We start from the raw sequence: 8,257 nt of genomic DNA, 5'->3' as shown, positions 1-8,257 counted from the left end.
CTTTATACCTTTAAATTCTCACGCACGTGCTCATATATACACACAAAAACAGATTAGACCATTTGGCACAAATACTAGAGAGAAAATATCGTCAGGAAGACTGTAATTCCAGAGATCAAGAGTCCAGATTCCAAGGATAGATTTAAGTGACTCACACAGTCCTTTCAAATGTTAGCACTAATGACACACTGCTGTTTGTGAAGCAATGGTTGATCTACAATTCAATGATTAATCAGTGGGCCTGTGTGTTTTCTGGTCAATGAGTTCTCAGTTTTCAGAGCCCTGTGTCTCGCTTTCTCAGAAGGAAAGAAAGATGTGCTTCTTTTTCGGCTTTTGGACATTATCACAGAGAACCAGGAGAGTCCTGACTGTCTCTGCTGCATCGTACGCACAGGTCTGTGGCAACATGCACGAGAGGGAATCAGAAAGCCGTTGTCAAGGCATTGTCTGTTGTTTCGGGAGGCAACGGCCTTTACAATGATCACTTGACTATTAATCCAGAAACTCAGCAAATGTTCTGGGGACCCAGGTTTGGATCTTGCCACAGCAGATGGTGAAATTTGAATTCAACGAAACAATTTATGCAAATGATTTGGACGAGAATATAGAAGGCGTGGTTAGTAAATTTGCGGACGACACCAAAATTGGTTGCATAGCAGGCAGTGAAGAGGGTTTATAAAATGTGAGGCTGGATGAACACAGCAGGCCAAGCAGCATCTCAGGAGCACAAAAGCTGACGTTTCGGGCCTAGACCCTTCATCAGAGAGGGGGATGGGGGGAGGGAACTGGAATAAATAGGGAGAGAGGGGGAGGCGGACTGAAGATGGAGAGTAAAGAAGATAGGTGGAGAGGGTGTAGGTGGGGAGGTAGGGAGGGGATAGGTCAGTCCAGGGAAGACGGACAGGTCAAGGAGGTGGGATGAGGTTAGTAGGTAGCTGGGGGTGCGGCTTGGGGTGGGAGGAAGGGATGGGTGAGAGGAAGAACCGGTTAGGGAGGCAGAGACAGGTTGGACTGGTTTTGGGATGCAGTGGGTGGGGGGGAAGAGCTGGGCTGGTTGTGTGGTGCAGTGGGGGGAGGGGATGAACTGGGCTGGTTTAGGGATGCAGTCCCTACTGCATCCCTAAACCAGCCCAGTTCATCCCCTCCCCCCACTGCACCACACAACCAGCCCAGGTCTTCCCCCCCACCCACTGCATCCCAAAACCAGTCCAACCTGTCTCTGCCTCCCTAACCGGTTCTTCCTCTCACCCATCCCTTCCTCCCACCCCAAGCCGCACCCCCAGCTACCTACTAACCTCATCCCACCTCCTTGACCTGTCCGTCTTCCCTGGACTGACCTATCCCCTCCCTACCTCCCCACCTACACCCTCTCCACCTATCTTCTTTACTCTCCATCTTCGGTCCGCCTCCCCCTCTCTCCCTATTTATTCCAGTTCCCTCCCCCCATCCCCCTCTCTGATGAAGGGTCTAGGCCTGAAACGTCAGCTTTTGTGCTCCTGAGATGCTGCTTGGCCTGCTGTGTTCATCCAGCCTCACATTTTATTATCTTGGAATCTCCAGCATCTGCAGTTCTCATTATCAGTGAAGAGGGTTTTCTAGGATTACAAAGGGATCTTGGAAAAATGGGTCAATGGACTGAAAAATGGCAGATGGTGTTCAATCTGGATAAATGCGAAGTATTGTAATTTGGTACAACAAACACGGTTAAGGCTTGTACAATGAACGGTATGGCCTTGGTATTGTTGTAGAACAGAGGGACCTAGTGGCGCAGTATATAATTCTGTGAAGTTTGTGTCACATAACGACAGGATGGTTAAGGAGGCGTTTGGCACTCTTGCCTCCATTTCTCAATCCCTTGAGTATAGGAGTTGGGAAGTCATGTTGAGGTTGTAAAAGACATTGGTGAGGCCTCTTCTGAAATGTTGTATCCAGTTTTGATCGCCCAGTTATAGGAAGGATATTATTAAGCTGGAGAGGGTTCAGAAGAGATTTACCAGAATGTTGCCAGGTATGGAAAGTTTGAGTTGCAAAGAAAGGCTGGAAAGGCTGGAGCTTCTTTCGCTGCAGCATAGGAGATTGCGAGGTGGCGTTATCGAAGTTTATAAAACATCGCGGGGTATGGGTAGAGTTAATGGTAGCTGTTTTCTTCCTAGGATGGGGGATTACAGGGCTAGGGGACACATTTTTAAGATGAGAGGAGAGAGATTTTAAAAAGACATGAGGGGCAATTTTTTTTTTACACAGAGGGCGATTTGCATTTGGAATGAACTTCCTGAGGAAGTAATGGATGTGGGCACAATTACAACATTTACCAGTAAAGGTTTGGAGAGATACGGGCTGGGATCAGGAGGGTGGGATTGGTTCAGTTTGGGATGATTTTTGGCATGGACATGTTGGACTGAAGGGCCTGTTCTCCTGCTGCATGTCTCGATGACTCAATGGGCAAAAGAATTATGAGGTGAAGTGAGAGTGACAGCCCTTGACAGCAAGGCTGCATTTGACTGTGTATGGCATCAAGAGATTGTGGCTCTGGAGTGAATTAATTCCTCTCTCAGGGTGACAACATTTGGACTTATTCACCGGCTCATAAATGGGCTATTGCCCTTAACTCTGCCAGACCACACCGCTGCAGCCAAGGTCTGTAGTTTCCTGATTCCTCTGCCAAATTCCATCTTCTCAAGCAAAGATCAAGCCTTCCTCCAGCCATGATATAGCTACTGAAGGAGAAGTTCATTGAATCATGAGGAGGGGTAAAAGAACAGAGGACCAAAGATAGACTAATTATCCCATTGAGCTGTTCAACCATTCACAAGTATCGTGGCTGATCTGGTGTGGCCTATCATTTCATTTTCTTGCCTGTCTCCTACTACCCTTGCCTCATTTGTCAATTAAAAACGAGCCAAATTCAGTCTTGCAGATAGTCAATAATCTAGCCTCCAATGCAGAAGATACAGTTAAACATTGATTACCCTCAGAGAAATCTCACCTCATTCCCCACTAATGGAAAACTTTTTTTTTGGCTAAGTGTCACTTTGATCATGTTTCTCTCCATGGGGCCCAATGGGTTTTCTCATCATATCTTACTGAACTTTCTTCATTAACCAAAGACACTACTCCCATGGTGACGCTCATGAGCGATTCTCACCTCAATCTACCAACCACTGTTCCTGGAACAAACCACTATTCAACGGATATCTTCAAAGACTCAGCACCCCAGGTGGCCACACCATCTTTAAAAAATTACCATTCACCTTAACAAGCGATGGCACCCCAAAGCCACTCTGCTCACCAAAGGACAGTCTGGTAGAAAATGCCAGTGAGGAGGAAAGTGATACTGGATTTGCCCAACTGGGACCTGAAGGTCCGGGGAGCTGGAGAGGTCTGGGGGGTATTCTTTTCCCACAGCTGAGGAAGCCTTACCATCAGACATGGGCAGCCTGCTCGGAGGTCTGTATGATCGTAACGGTTCAGAGGAATGGCCAGCAGTGACATAAGAAGGTCAATGACCTTCTGTGGTTGACCAGGGTGTATGTGTGTGTAACACTTTTGTCTCTGCTACTTTACAATCACAGGATGGGCCACTGGGAAGGGGATGTGGATATCTGGGGCCACACAACAGATTCAGGTTGTGGCTGGAATTGACTGGTCAAGGACAGCTCTCTGTTGCCTTCTTTTGTGATGCAAATTGAAAGTTCTTGATGGGGATAAAATGACTGCAAGGTCAGGGTAAATGAATTGACCTGTGTGAAAGGAATCATAGAATCCCTACGGTGTGGAACCAGGCCAGTCATTCCATTGAAGTCCCTCTGACCCTCCGAAGTGCATTCCACCCAAAACCACCCCTCTAACAATTCCTGTAACCATACTTTTACCATGGCCAATCCACCTAGCCTGCACACCTTTGGACTGTGGGAGGAAAATGGAGCACCCAGTGGAAACCCACACAGACACTGGGAGAATGTGCAGACTTCAAACAGATAGTCACCTGAGGCTGGAATCGCACCCGGGATCCTGGTGCTATAAGGCATCAATGCTAACCATTGACATACCAAGTTGCCCAAGGAAGTTTCAGAAAACACCAATCTTGGAGCTTTTACATAGAAACTAGGAGGATCGCTTTTAAAGAGAAAGTACATTGGATGTTGGGGAGATGTTTCCATTGGTGGAGAGGCTAGGATCTGAGACACAGCCTAAAAGTAAAGGGAAGACATTTTGGAACGGAGATAAGGAGAAATTCCTTTAGCCAGAGAGTGGTGAATCAATGGAATTCACTGCCACGGAAGGCTGTGGAGGGCAGGTTATTCAGTATATTTAAGACGGAGATAGATAGGTCCTTGATTATCAAGTGGTTTAAGGACTATGGGGAGAAAGCAGGAGAATGGGGTTGAGAAACTTATCAGACATGATTGAATAGCAGAGCAGACTCGATGGGCTGAATGGCCTAATGTTTTACTCCTATATCTTATGGTCTTATGGTCTAAATTCTACTGATATGCTGTTCCAATAAACACAGGTCCCACTTATATAAATCCAAGTAATAAGAAAACAATAAATTAAAACTTAGTCTCTCAAAGTTCACACACAACGTGTCTTCTGGAATGCTCTGCCTTCTCCACTGTCTCTCCAGCCTTTATTCTGCTGAACCTGCTGCGAGGGACGTTTTTTCTGTGATTTCTTCTGTGAGGACACTTAGTTAACAGTGCCATGTACCTTTTACGATGGTCTGTTTATCTGTAAGGACAGCTCAAATTCTATTACCCATTGTAATTTAGTGCTGTCTTTCATCACATTCAGTTACTCCATTTATTTTCCCATTGTCCCAATTACATTCTCTGGATTTTTTTAAAGAGAACCTAGTGATTTTGTGTGAGAGCGAGGTATTCATTACTCGGGTGGAGGGTTTGCTCACACCCCTTCAAATAGTAGTTGGCTTTCTACTAATTTTGCAAATGCCCTCTTTTTTATACCCTTAATGGCCCGTCCATTTCTTACATTGGGATTGGTCCCTGGTTGTCAATACTATCAAATGTAAACTCAACTGACTTTCAGTTTCCGAGTGCTTGGCTTAAGTTAATTGGCGGATTCAAGCTACCAAAGTTACCAAAGCATTGAAACAAGCATAAGATTTTCAATCACGCAGCCAATTGATACATGTTTCAATCTTTAGAACTTTCTGTAATCTGCAGCTTTTTACAGACCCACTTTCTGTACAAATCTCTCAGGTTGGAAAAACACTTTATCTCTGAAAGGGAACACACATGGTTCTCCTTTATCATTTTTTTTACAAAAAATTCTAGCTTTCTGCCTTCATGATTTTACTCTGTACAACATCGTAACACTCTGAGCAGAATGGCAGCGACAGTGAAAGTGACGATTTGACCCAGTTCCATCACCACCACGTCAGTCCCCACATGCCCAAGGTGAAGCTTTTCAAGCAAAGAAAATGGGAATTCCCTGAGACTTATTATATCTTGTTCTATTCCAGTAATGGAGTTATATTCAAAGTGTAGAGCTGGATGAACACAGCAGGCCAAGCAGCATCTTAGGAGCACAAAAGCTGACGTTTCGGGCTCTCTGATGAAGGGTCTAGACCCAAAACGTCAGCTTTTGTGCCTCTAAGATGCTGCTTGGCCTGCTGTGTTCATCCAGCTCCACACTTTGTTATCTCGGATTCTCCAGCATCCACGGTTCCCATTATCTCTGATGGAGTTATATTCATGTGGGATCACCTGGTCACCCCAGTACCTGGCCTTTAGAGCTTTCACACCTGGAAATAGCTCTGACTATTTTCTCATTTAAATGAAAAGTAACCTCTCATACATAAGAACCTAAATTTGAAGGGACACATAGCTATGTACTATATTGCTCAGTGAGGGAGTAAGCCTGTATAATAGACGTGTTAATTGCTTCAGAGGTTCTATTCAGCATACGGTAAATATATATTACAAACTGAATTTTGGTCGGTGAACCTTGGAGAAACTGACTGAAATCGTCACGGTGCCTCTTTCTACACATTTAGGAAAAGGCCCATTTGGTCAGATTAATTGCTTTGGTGGTGTCTGATATGTGAATATAGTTGTGGTGATTATTGAACAGTCCATGGTCCAGTGATAACTGATTACTGAATTGAAGGTAATTGGAGATTGGTGACAGATGGTTATTGCATTAAGTCCTGACATTGTCCAGATTAAAGTTGGATTTGGGCATTTTAGATGGTGCGCCAGAGTGATGATCCGGGGTAAGTGAAAATTCAGTTTAAATTGAGTAATTGCTTTCATGGGTTTGAGGCCACATTTTACTTTGACTGGAATTTCATCTGGACCTTACATGGGTGAATCACTTGAGGTGTACTAGGTATATTCAGGGCTTAAAAAAAAATTCTTAAAGCAGATGGTTTTGCACTCTAAATGCCAATGAACTCAGCACACGTGCTTTATGCATACAAGTAACTACAATAAAAAGTATGCAGTATAAGTCAAGATTACTCATTGTAAAACTCAGTAAATTCAACAAAACCTTGCAAAATTCATCATTCCCAGTCCCATTCTTTAGTAACCCCTGTGTGTTGGACTTAAGCCGATGTTTGCATGTTTCATTGCAAAAGACTCTCAATTCCTAATCTGATAAATTACTGCAGTGCTTTCACTAAATGAATTTTGCTTACTGCTACAGAATTTCCAAGTAATAGTGAGGATTTTCTGTCACCAAGATCATCGTTCTTCCAGTGTAGGTGGGAACAGCGAATGGGAACCTTGCAGAATCCCCGTCATAGGCTCTAAAGGAAATATATGGATTCCTCTGGTCAGTTCCTGTATGCCTGGAACCCTCTGAAAGTATCTATTTAAACTGTAGAATTCAGAGGGACTGCTGAAGTTAGTAACCTCAGAGAAAAGTAAGCCTATGAAATACTTGGTCTAACTCCTGGGTAAATATTTAACTGGCTCCCAAATTATCTTACACACCCCCAACTATACCTCTTCTAGGCCCTTTACACTCTCTTCACCATCAAACCCGACTCTGTCCCCCTCCAGTGTGGGATCTGACACACCCCTCCACCATCAAACCTGACAACTCCCAAACTATGTGCACGAGACATGACAGCTTGGACCCAGTCCCCGCTCTCTTCCATTGCTGGACCTGCCCACCGCTTCCCTGCACCAGCCCTGACACTCCCAGTCCTGAAGCGGGAACCTCACAGACATGTCTGGACCAAGCAACCCCCTTCTCCTACTGCGGCACCCCTTCTAGTGCTTTAGATCTGAACTTCTCCCTCTCGAGACCTTATAGCCCTCCCAATCCCCGGGCCCAGCGCAAAACATCTTCTCTGCCGTCCGCTAGCACCCAACAACCCCTCTAGACTGCTTTCTCCTGGACCTGATATCTTACACACCCTGATCTATCCTAAAAGCTGCAACATCCTGGCTGCCTTGACAGCTTGCACTATGTACATGTGGCACCATACTGCCTATCCACATGTCACTATTCCAACCACTGTACCCTACCAACCAAGGACCCCTAACAACCTGGCACTGCATCCCATTACCACCTGGTGACCTATTGTCTGACCCGGGACAAAGGCTCAGGAGGCAGGCAGGGTTCAGGCAAGTGAAAGACGTTGCTTCCACCAGAAACTGGTTTATGCAGGGAGACAGTTCAAAGGATCTTCCCCGAATCTGGTTTCAGAGGCTAAATCAATGTCACCCCCTCTGGCTTTATAAAGAAATGCAGCTTTTTAAATGCATTTTGTGTTATAGCAATCAAATGCAAAGTATTCACTGTCTTACCCCCTAATCCAACCACACAATCCTGTGGGACACCTAATCAGTGATGGACACTTTTATGGACAGCCCCAAGTTCCCATGATCTTATGGCAGAATCTTCTGTCAGAAATGCAGAGCTGTTTTGTTGCTTAAAACACAAAATAATTTGCGTAAGATTCCCATTGTTTGGAAAATCCAACCCAATATATGTTCAGCATTATCATCTTCCGAAAATTTGCTTTTGGAGGCCTCAACTGGTACACATTGTTATGGAGGAGCATTTGCAATCCTCTGGTATCCAACCACAAGACTGTAATTCCTATCACTGAACTACAAGATCATATCACACATCATTTCACATGTGATGATTCTTCATGTCGTTCACATCTGGCCACAAAGACCGATCCCCACAGTTATTGAATGGGATTAGAAACCAAATCTTTTCAACAAGTGAACAATATTTTGATTACCCAATGGGTGGGCTAACTACTGGCCCC

The 8,257-nt window shown here is 44.8% G+C and overlaps 1 protein-coding gene across 1 annotated transcript in view; it reads left to right on the top strand.

Moving 5' to 3' along the window:
* Window positions 1-269: 269 nt before the first annotated feature.
* Window positions 270-8,257, top strand: part of slc52a3 (solute carrier family 52 member 3) — a 53,595-nt gene continuing 45,607 nt past the window's right edge. The window contains exon 1 of the mRNA XM_048549734.2: window positions 270-394. The gene's annotated coding sequence lies outside the window, so the exon portion shown is untranslated. The remainder of the gene's footprint in view (window positions 395-8,257) is intronic.

The sequence above is a fragment of the Stegostoma tigrinum genome, chromosome 19 (genome assembly GCF_030684315.1).
Source record: "Stegostoma tigrinum isolate sSteTig4 chromosome 19, sSteTig4.hap1, whole genome shotgun sequence".
In the NCBI taxonomy this organism is placed as follows: Eukaryota; Metazoa; Chordata; class Chondrichthyes; order Orectolobiformes; family Stegostomatidae; genus Stegostoma; species Stegostoma tigrinum.
This window is presented reverse-complemented; position numbering and strand designations above follow the sequence as displayed.